Below are 12226 nucleotides of genomic sequence, written 5' to 3' on the forward strand. Positions count from 1 at the left end.
ACATGAGGATAAATGATGACAGAATTTTGTGAACTTTTCCTTCAGTTTACTATAGACTTGAAGCACAATAGCACAGGGAATTGCATTTAGACTGCAATACAATAGATTTTAACAAAAGGCTGCTTAGTTGTATTTGTTTTGATATTTCATGTCATAGTCAGTCACCCAGCACTGTGTCCTGCTTTTAAGTGCTTTTCTCTTTGGTTCTCCCCTATGTTTAGACTTTAGAGTCTCAATCACAATTGTATAATATGATATTTTGAAATGCTTTAAAGACACTCGCATGCATCAACAGCCTTATTATTTTGTCCACTCCAGCCTGTCACTCACAGCAGCACTCCAGCATCTATTAGCATGTGAGTGAGCTTGTAGAAAGATCAGTAGCTGATGGACTAGCTACTTGCAAGGATGAGAAGGAACACCAGCTAATGAGCAGTAGCCGAAGATAACGTAAAATAAACAAAACCCAGCATAAAATCCCAGCTTTTTTCCCCCCATATTTTGGCTGCTTTTCATCTCATTGACCGTTGTGTACGGCGACGTTGACTGCGCCTACAGGCCTCGCTTGTCAAAATAGTATTACCGTGGTTTTAAAGCTCATTATAACGCCCTGTTTCGTGGGAAACCAATCTTGGCTTTTAACTGTGGGTTAAGGTGATATCCTTTTCACCAGTGCCTTGAAAATGCGCTATATAGGTCAAATGAGACGTAAAGCTCTGAAATGCGCACTTTGTCCAAAGATTCGAACCCGAAAAGTTCATTCGCATCCCTCTCTCCAAACCCCCGGCAAATATCACACCTCGGATGCATAAACATGCCTGAGCTCCACACATCAAGCCATGCAGGGGGCCTGGCCGGCTATAGAGCCGCACTGTGACACCAATCAGGAATGATGGCAGCCCCCTTTGTCATGCTAACAGGAATTGCCTCTTCTCTTATTCAAATGCTCTCCTTCTCTTTCTCCCTCCCTTCATCCCTCTCTCCTTTTCTCCCTCCTCATGGGCCATGTAAATCCATACTTATAGAGTTTGAAAAAGAGGGAGAGCGAACGGGAGAGGGAGTGAGAACTCCCTGTCCCCAGAATCGTTGATCGGTGGGCCTCTCTCCTGGGGGTCAGCGTGGCTCTCGCAGCGCCGAGCTGTTTCCATGCCCAGCCGAGCGCATTTCATATTCAAATGCTCCAATCAGGCCTGTGACCCGCGGGGGGCTTTTTTACAGCCCGGGCCTTGGGTCAGCGGGTCAAGATGGTGATTTAATAGCCAGGGCGATGGGAGAAAAAAGGGAAAGGAGTGATTTAGTGACTGAATGAGTCATAAAAAAAGCATTTTTCTTAAGTCAGTTTGGCTCTTTTCTCTCTTCACCTGACTTAGGCACCTGTTTGCACCATTAAAATGACTGAGGACGTGTCAAAGGTTTGAGGTCCTTCTGTGGTGTGGTGTGTTCTGGGGCAATCTTACCTGAGCATCTTGTTATTCATGTCATAACAGGTGTGTTCGCTGCAAATTACATAGAGCTGGTATGTGTAGGCTTGTTGTCATGCACTAATTGTTTTGGAAACTGTCTTTGCATGTGAACGCTGAATAAAATTTGATATTTAGTTGTGTTTACTTGGTATACGTTTGACATGCGGTTGTTTGCCCTCTGGCGTATACCTATAGAACCTGATGATACAGCAGTTTTAGTTTTTACACGGTATTGAAAAATACCAGAATGAATTTTACTACACACAGAAACATTTACACAGATACCTGCAAAGTGAACGAATCAGAACAAAAATGTTGATAGTCAAGAAATCAGAAGGTATTTGGTTGGTATACTTTAATGTTTTAATTTAATGTTTTTAATTGTTATTATTATTGTTTATTAATTCAAACTGTATGTTTTCCCTTCAAAATGAATTAAAATTAGAAAATGATTACATTTTCCTGAAATACGCTAGTATTATTGCTATTATTTTTACTATTATATTTTTTACAACTATTTTATGTTTTTCCTTCCAAATTAAAATATTGAAAAAATTGAATGAATCAGAAACTGAACCAAAATGTTCATTTTTTTTTTTAAAATCTTAATTATAATTTTAATAATCAGTAACTTTAATTATAATTTGTATTAATATAAACTGTATATTTTTTCTTCTTTCAAAATTATTATAATAAAATTCATTAAATTAACTACATTTTCCTGAGGTGTGTGCTTGTGTTATTATTATTTTTTATTTGGACTATTTTAAGTGTTTCCTTCAAAAATAAAATATTAGAAAATTGAATTATTTAGAAACAGAACAAAGTCGAGAAATCTGAAGGTTTTTAGTTGGGATAATTTAATTATTATAATTATTTTTAATTAATTCAACCTATTGTTAATTAGAATAAAATATGAATGTAATAATTTTTTTTCTTGAATTATGCACTAGTATTATTATTTTTTTTACTATTTGTGTTTTTCTCTTCAAAATTAAAGTAATACTTGTAAATATATAACACAAATATTTAATTAAATAGGCTAATAAATTGTTCCTGAAGTATGAGATTATGGAATCCAGTACTACATGTTTAGCAAGTGCCTCTCGGTTTTCCAAAGGGCTGATGATGGGTGTTTAGACGTTTCTTGATTGGGAGTCGTGAGTATTTAGCTTAAGTCCGTTGAGATGTAAAAGAGGCCTGTGTGTGAGAGCTGCACCGCCCGCAGAAGCTCAGTAGCAGCCACCTCAGTGACTGACAGGTGGGTCAAAAATGGGGATTTAAGGTGGCTCGGGGATTTAAGGCCCAATAGCCAGCCCCTTCTTTTACCCTGACGCAGTGAAGTTTTCAGTGCATGATGATGTGTGTGAGAGGAAGGGGAATTAAAGAGGGAGACTTTGCTTAAAGATGTGTGTGTGTGTGTGCATGGGTGAGTTTTAGCACAACCTTCAATAAGCACAGCTGTGTCGGTGTCTGGATGTGTTGTTCTTGCGGCCCGTGGAGAGAAAGAACTCCTGCAGGTCTACCGACTACCACCGTCCTGCCTGTTTCTCTTTCTGTCTCGGTTTCTCTGGTTTATAGCAACAGTTGCGTGACCAGTAATACGGCTGATAATAAAATAATAATTCCTGTTCTCTCATCTCTACAAAACGATGTGCATAATTCACTTTTTATGTCATATTTTCTTTCCCTTGCATTGTTTTGTCCATGGTTTTTGAGGATGAAGACATGCCTAATTTGTGTTTTAACTATTTTAAAAATTGATAAGTCTATTTGTTTTGCTATCTATGATCATCATTTGCACTTCTTATTTCCTTTTTTGAAGAACAGAACTGTGACCCATTTTTGAGTCCCGACCCACCAGTTGAGCACCACTGGACAACAGGTACAGGTTTGCTGCTGCTCATGTAATATTGCTCTTAATAATTAAGACTTTCTTAATAATCCTTTAGTACTCCACGAGGCGCATATTGAGGATTTAATGCAGTTTGACAGAGCTCAAGAGATTTGTGCTCTAGACCCTCAAAGGCTTCCCGAGTGTCATAACCCTTTGTGTAGAGCCTTTTAATGGAAAGGACTGCATTGTAAGGCAGGAGAATCACTGAACACTCAGGGGAGGAGAACCTGATTTTCTGTGACTCTAAGCTGAAAACAAACATACAAATGTTCTTTTCTTAATCAAAGAACTGTTTTTTATTATTAAGATCATAAATATACTACTCTACCTGAAACGATGACCAGAGCTTTGGGTTTGTAAGTATTATTTTGTAATAATCAAGTTTTTATTGATAAAGCGCTTATATATAAACAATAGAAGTTTCAAAATCTAAATTGCAAACCATACATACAAATATGATGTTATAAAAAATGAAAGACAGTAACACTTTACAGTAAGGTCCTAATATATGATTACATTTTGAAATGAACATTGATTAAGATTAATAAATGCTTTAGAAGGATTTTTGGTTGGTGTTAGTTCATATTAACTAATGTTAAGTTGTGAAACTTTGAATAAATTAAATTTTAATTTAAACACACACTACCAAATGATATTGTATTATGGGCTCAGAAGTCTTCATGTATTTGATTATAATAGCAGAAACAGTGATATTGTGAAATATTAGTCAGTTTTCAGTGTCACGTGATCTTTCAGAAATCATTATATATTGATAACAGTTGATTTGCTGCTTCAGAAACATGTTATTATTTTCAATAATGAAACCTGTTGTGCTGCTTAATATTTTTGTGGAAACTGTGATACATTTACTCCAAGATTCTTTGAAGAATAGAAAATTCAAAAGAACCACATTCATTTGAAACATTCTGTACTGTCTTTACTGTCACTTTTGATTAATTTAATGTGTCCTTTTTGAATTAAAAAATTGTATTGACCCCAAACCTTTGAATGGTAGTGTATTTGTATATTATAAATAAATTTAAATAGACCGAAAGATACAGTTAGCAATGGGTATTTAATCTCTACCTATATTTAGTAATACTGTTATATTAATACTATGTCCTGAAAAAAAAATATTTTAAGGTCAGACTGCAAACACTTTTCTTCGAAATGTTCCCATACCACTAGCTCAGTGTAATCCTATGATCTGTCAAATAGAACTTTTTAGCTCTGTTACATGCTAGACCTCCCACGCAATAATACAGTTTTCTCATTGTGTGGTTTTCTCCAGAAAGCCTGTAAAGTCTGAGAAAATCGATCCAAACAAGCCTTAATTCTGTCATTAGGTGAGAGAGAGCCGCTCTGTGATTGGCTGCCCATCTGCTCCATATTCAGAGGGGCTGGATGAGGCAGAAGGCCCGCTGCGAAAATGGTGTTGTAATCAGAAGCCGGCTGTGCTGCCTGATCAGGTATGAAGTCAGATTCCACCTTCCTCAAAATCCTTCCTCATCTTCCTCTCGTCTCACTCGTGTGGAGCCTGTTCTCAGGTAACATTACACTATATGACCGCGAGCTGTTGATAGCTGGAGAAATGAGGCCGTGAGAGAGTGTATGTGTGAGGTTTGGGGGAGTATGAGAGGTTAGTGCTAGTAAGTTGGGTGGGGGTACTTTTTTTGTTCCCACATTTGATTATTCAGGTTGGTTGAACTAAATTTCTGAACCCATAAAATTCGGATCCCCTTTGGGGGCTATTTACATATATTTCAATCCCCCCTCCTACAGTCTCCCCAGCTTCTGTCTTTTCCCTCCGAATGTGAAAAAAGAGGGCAGAGCAACCAGGCCTGTCTGGTCTTTAAGATGTCACTGTGGTGTGAAATATAGGCGAACAAGCAGGGCTTTGAAACTCAAACTGAACCCCCCCCCCCCCCACTTCACCCCCCCCCCCCCCCCACACACACACACACACATTTCTCCCTCATACACATACTTGCTCACAGAGACAACAGACCACCCCTCTCTCTCCATGCCGTCTCCATAGTTGGTGAGCACTGTGTCCACTGAGACAGATCCATCTCTGGGGTGGAGTGTATGCTTGTGTGCACACATGTGACAGTGTGTTTGTGTGTTCAGTAGGCTGGTGGGGTCCAGGCACCAGACGCAGATGTTTGGGATGGGACTGGCGGGGATGCACCTGTAGTCACTCCATCATGTGCCATAGACTCTGGCATCACTTAAAGTATTGGTCAAAACAAGTCATATAGCGCTTTATCTTAAAGGGATAGTTCATCCAAAAACAACAACAAAAAAAACATGTTTTAAATCTGTATGGCTTACTTTCTCCTGTGGAACACCAAAGAAGATATTTAGCAAAATGTTTTTCTTTGTCCATAAAATGTATTTTGGACCTTATTGACTTTTATTGTATGGGAAAAATTATTATTATTAGCGTATTATTTTGACTCAAAGGTCCAGCACAATATATTTGTGATATGTCTGCTATAATTATGACAAAGCTGCTTGTTTTCAAACTTTTTCATTAAAAAAACTGAATGTACCAATATTTAAAAATGTGTAATAGTTAATAGTTAAAATTATTGAGATTACTGTAGCATGTTTTACAAGAAATTACTATTTGAGTCTTTCCACTTCAAAATTTCACATTTAATTTAACGTTACATGTTGTTTCTTTGTAATTATTTGTAACATTTACAATCAATTTCTGATTTACATTTTTTTTAAAATAAATCCCACATACATTTTTTCAGTGTATTGAGAAGAAAAAAAAAAATCTTTCAGTTTGTATTAGTGATGTTTCAGTATAATTGAGAGTTTTTACTGATATTTTTAATCAGTTTAGTTTATTTTTTTATTATTTTTTTTAGATTTCTTGTTTTCATTGTAATTTTACTTAAAGTTTTAGTAGTTTTTATTGTTTTTTGTTTAATATTTCTCTATATATATTATTTTTATGTATATTTATTGCTGTTTTTAGCATTTTATTTGAGTTTTAAATACAATTTTATTAATTTAAATACCTTTAAACCATCTCTAGGCCCCCTTAAACATTTGATAAAGAGCCCTAGTGGGTCCTGGCTCCCTGGTTAAGAACCACTGACCTACAGTTATATATAAAGTATTTATACTAAGTATGTACTATTTAGTATGGGGTAGACCCTCATTTTAGTGAGATGTATTTGTTGTTGTTGGTAATGCCAATGTATAAGTCAAAAAAGATGCTTCTTTTGGACTTTTGGAAACCGTAACTCACCGTTAATTTTACATAACACAAACACATGTCTCCTTGAATTGACTTGTCAAGGGGGCATGAAATAGTTTAATTGTTTCAAATGAACACACTTGCACCCCCGCATTGTGGATTAATTTTCTGATCGAAGTCTCAGAGGGCCAGGTCTTAAAATTCCGCATGGGCCCGGTGCCTGGCGGCCCGCTGGAGAGATAAAGAGAACACATATGTAGCCAGGCTCAGTCTCGCTCCAGTTGAGCCATCCCAGCACAGAGAGCTACAGCCGGTGTGATGGGAACACTTGTTTGTTTAGGGTTGTTTTTCTGCCGAGTGCCATGGTCTGGTCGGATGGCACTTATTTTGAGCGCTCCATCTGTGTATGTGTGTGTATGTGTTTGGTAAGTATCAGGAGGCTGGTGAGGGTGGTAGTTGAGGGGGGCAGGGTGGCATTTAGTCAAACAGTGTTCCTGGCCCCCAGTATCACCCCACACTCTCCCCCATTCCCCCCAGCTTGGCCTTGTTCGCTCCCCAGCGCGCAGGCAGAATGCAGCGTCAGGAGCCCGAACACTGAGCTCCCATTGTGTATGCTAAGCAAAGCGGAATGGCCGGGTGACAAAAGAGGGAGGAGTGGGGCTCAGAGCATACAAAGCCCGGGGGAGGGAAGGGATGGTGGGGGGGAGAGGGGGCGTTCTGCCGCTGAGGGCTAAATAGACCCACTCACCCCCCCCAAACCCCATCTATAACCCCTGTCCCCACCTCTGAACAACGCACATCCCTCTTTCCGTCCCAAACCTCCTGGAAAAATGGGTGCCCACTATATGGGCAGAGCTGTAAATTTAAGGAGTCATATTTGAGATTAATTTTGTACTGCACTTTTGAACAGTAAAATGGGCTAATGAAAGAAGTTTTGAAATGCATGGTTTCAAACAGTGTACAGTTTTTTTTTTTAAGTATTGTAACTTCATATACATATACTACTTGTATATGAAGTCAAGTCACATGGTGTGACTTTTTATATTTATACATTGACTGTTATTGTGATTTTATTTCTTGCAATAGCAAATTCATACTACTATTCAAAAGTTTGGCAGCAGTAAGACTTTTTTTCTTTATTTTCTTTTTTAAAGAAAAATGAATTAATTAATACTTTTACTCAGCAAGGACACATTAAACTGACCAAAATGGGCTGTAAAAACTTATATGACAAAAGATTTATTTTCCAAACAAATGCTAATAAATTCATCCAAGAATCCTGTTGTTTAGTTTTTTTTTTAACTCTTTTGAACACTGATAAAAAAATGTTTCTTGAGTAGCAAATCAGCATAATAGAATGATTTCTGAAGGATCGTGTGACACTGAAGACTGGAGTAATGACTACTGAAAATTCAGCTTTGCAATCACAGGAATAAATTACATTTTAAAATATATTACAATAGAAATCCGCTATTTCACATTGTAATAATATTTCACAATATTGCTATTTTTACTGAGCAAAACATTTCTATCAAAAAACAAAAACAAAAAAACAACAACTCCAACCTTAATATTTAACAGCAACTTAATTTCTCATAATTGTGATTTTATATCTCATAATTATGACTATTTTGCATGCTTGCATATCATAAATGTTGGCATTACTCCAGTATATGGTTTTCTGTTTTATTTTATCAGGCAGTGTTGTGTGTGTCTAGTTTTACATAAAATTTCCAGCAGGGCCTGTAACAAATGCAGTTTTACTTTGCCATATATGGTTTGTGCATATATGGTTTAACAGAGAATAAAAGTTGATTTGACATGATATTGCTTGTCTTGCAGAGTCTGGGACCTCAAGTGTACCTAAGCCACTATACCAGTTGGGTCTTCCACTGGGTGTCTCTGGGTGCCTTTCTCAATGATGATGTTCAAGTTAACATCCGAATGCCCTGCAGTCATGGGGAGCTCTGATTCTGCCCTGTGGGCTGGAAGTTCACAAAGCCAGGGGCAGGTCTTTGATGAACCCTCTTCCTCGTTCTGCCCTTCCTCTGCCCTCTCAGATGCAAGGTAACCTCAGCACATCAAAGAGAGGCTCCATACAGATTCCACTTGATGCTTTTACCCCCCCAAAAACACACACCCGCACACCCACCTCCCCTTACACACACATACACTGGTCAGCGCATACACTTTACATTTGAAAAAAAAAAATTGAATCACCCGTCCCATCTGTTTGGGTATCTACTGGTCTCCTTGCCCTCTGTTTGTCCCGGTGCAGTAGGAAGTGGCTCACCGGGTGACTTTTGTGATGTGAAATGAAAGGGAAGGTTTGCATTTGCTGCAGTAAGACCCTCGGGGCAACAATTTAGGTGCCCAAGACAACATACGAGAGAAAGAAAGATGGCACCACCCAAAGGTGTGTATGTGTGCCGGGCTAGAGGTGAGCCTGAATGTCTCTCGTCAGCCTAGTGTTCTCCCGGCAGGCCTGACCCGTGGAGTCATTATCCCTCCAGGTAAATCACCTCGCAATCAGTGTGTCTGAAGCCCCCTGCTCTCCAGATGATTCCCCTGCTGATTGGCCTAACTGGACTCCTATCTGAGGAACAATTACCCTGCATTGTTTTCTTTATGGCACATAGATTGAGCTGTTGTTAGCATTCGCTTGCAGGGTGGAGGCAGCGTGTGTGAGGCCGGGATGTGAGGATGTGCTCTGAGGTCGCTCTCTCTCTGCGCTTGATAAGAGTAACAGGAAAAACAAGGGCGAGCTTTTATTCTAATGATTTTGAATGAGTCCTTGAAATGGCAAACTATGATTTCTTGAACAGGAAATTGCAGCCAAGTTGGTCGAGGTTATGGCCAGATTCATCAATGCCGCAACTGGAGAATGAAATGATGAAGAAATAGTTGGAACGTTATTAGTGAGATTATTTGGCGTTGAGACTAGAAGAGGGCCCTACCTTGACATTACTAGCAAATTAGCTTTTAAAAGCCTGAGTTCCAGTAGTGGTCAAGCCTGTTTATATTGCTGTTTACCACTTTAGACCTAAACACAAGAAGGTAAATTTTCAATGCCACTCATGAGCACAAGTCACCATGTTGGGTTTCTCTTCTATGTTGGTAAACTGGATGAATTTTGATACCAGTATTCACGATGGACTAACAACAGAATTCACAAAGTATTGAGGTTCTACTACATATTCCAAAACATCGCTTCTGAGATATACCGTGCAGTTGTTGATGTCAAGAAGTAGGGTTATAATAAAACAAATAGCAATTATCTTAAGGTCATTCTTGAGAAACAGTGCCTTACTTTCTTTCTTTCTTTCTTTCTTTCTTTCTTTCTTTCTTTCTTTCTTTCTTTCTTTGTGCCATCCCTCTAATTTCAAGGAGTATTGAATATGGTGTTAAAGGTCAGTACAAGACTGGCAACTAACGACCTTAACTGGCAAACTTCATTGCATCAAATCACATTATTTACAGTGAGTATTTTTGTACTTTATGCCAATAAAATAAAAATCAATATAAAAAAAGTTAACGTGGGAAAGTCTAGACTGTAGGCGAATGATGATTTATATGTATATGCAATCCAAATCTCTTAAATGACACTGAAGGATTCCAGTATTCAAAATCAAATTTAAACATAGAATAAACAGGACATTTTAGACCAACTGAAGAAAAAATTTATATTATGGCATAAATATAAAATAAAAGATTGTGCACTATTTCTAGGTCACTTTAGGACATGTTATTTTACTCTTTGTACAGATGGTCACAGTCAGATGTTGTTTCCACTGAAGCTCTATGCATCATTCTCATCTGCATCTTCAGATTTAACATTTAATGTGTGCACAAAAAAATGAAGACGTTTTGCAATTCATAATTTTTCACCCAAATTTTTAAGTATTTTCACTACTGGTCTCAGACATGTGAACCCCATATATAGTAGTATATACATACATATACATTTCAAAACAGCCTCCTGTACCTTAGTTTTATATTCACTCAACACTTATTCTGCTGAAATGTAATTATCTGCATATTTCTTGCAAGTATATACGCCACAGGACAGGGTGTTTCCACTAAAGGAGTAAACTCCGAAGAACTGCTTCAAAGAAAGAGGGTCTATACATTATTATAAGGATTATGTATACATTATGAATCTTTGTAGCTCTTCCATCTTTCATCATTCATATGCTCATAAAAGTGGGTGGAAAGGTCTGTGTGTGTGTATTTGTATGTTTGGGGCAGGGGGCCAGGGGCATTAGGTTGGCTGTGTGAGGGAGTGTGTGTTTAGGGGGGGTGGGGGGCAGAAACCTGAGGCCACTGTGAAGCTGTGGAGACAAAAGGATCCACGTGAGACTCAGGCACATGCAGGTTTGGCTTACCTGCTCACCTGCTCTACCTCCTCCATGAACTTTTGGCCCTGAGAGCACAACCTGCAGCCTCTTGCCACTGTAGGCCACACCCTGTCTCCCTCGCTTCCTCTCGCCCCCTCTGTTTCTCCTCTCCCATCTCTCTCTTCTGACCCCTCTATTCTCCTTCTCCATTCACCCCTTCATTTCCCAGCCACTTCTCTTTCCCTCGGCTTCTCTCTCACCGTCCTCTCTGTTGCATGTTTCTTTGTTGGTCCGTCCCTCTGTCCACTTCCCTCACTATTCTTCCTCCTCAGAGTCAGTGAACCTCACACTCTCTCTCTTTCGTAATCCTCAGTTCCCCAGCGTACCGTCGTCCTTAACTGTTGCGTTCGTTCCACACTGGGCAAACCTGACTTTCAGGTCTCGTTCACGGGCAATATCAACTGTAAATGCACTAGAGAGACGAAGAGGTCATGCTAGGTTTGGGCTCCTGGGTGGGGCTAAAATGCCACACAGCTGAGCAAACCTGGGCCACCACAACAACATCTTGTGTTTTCTTTTTTAATCCACACTTTCTCTCAGCTGTCTGTTTGAGGAAGGAGTAGGAGGAGGAATGTACCAGACCCATTATGGGAAAATAATAGTCCCTGAATGCTGATGGTTTTCTCTCTTTGTTAGTCTTCACCTAGAGTACATGAAGCAGGGCGCAGACATCACAAACACAGAGCTTCTGCATCTGGTTCACATGAAAGGCCTACGTACGGCTGATGTAAACACACCATTAATGAAAGGCCAGATTGACATCATGTTGCTTTGAAGTATTGTACGGATAGTTGGGAAGTGTAGGAAGTTTAGGATCATCATCCATTCACGAGAGGATTATTGCTTTTTTAGATTAATACCTTTTCTTTTCCTTAAAGAGAGCAAAGGATTTTGAAAATATCAAAGCAAAAATATAAAAACATCTATCTCAAGTCAATTCAAGATTGGTTTATTGGCATGACTGTAAAAAAAAAATACAATATTGCCAAAGCTTGAAATATATGTGGAGAAATATAATAACAAACAAATGATCAAAATAATAGAAGAAAAACATTATAACAATTTAATCTATCTATCTATCTATCTATCTATCTATCTATCTATCTATCTATCTATCTATCTATCTATCTATCTATCTATCTATCTATCTATCTATCTATCTATCTATCTATCTGTCTGTCTGTCTGTCTGTCTGTCTGTCTGTCTGTCTGTCTGTCTGTCTCTTATCTATCTATCTATCTATCTATCTATC

Source organism: Barbus barbus (genome assembly GCF_936440315.1).
Source record: "Barbus barbus genome assembly, chromosome: 17".
In the NCBI taxonomy this organism is placed as follows: Eukaryota; Metazoa; Chordata; class Actinopteri; order Cypriniformes; family Cyprinidae; genus Barbus; species Barbus barbus.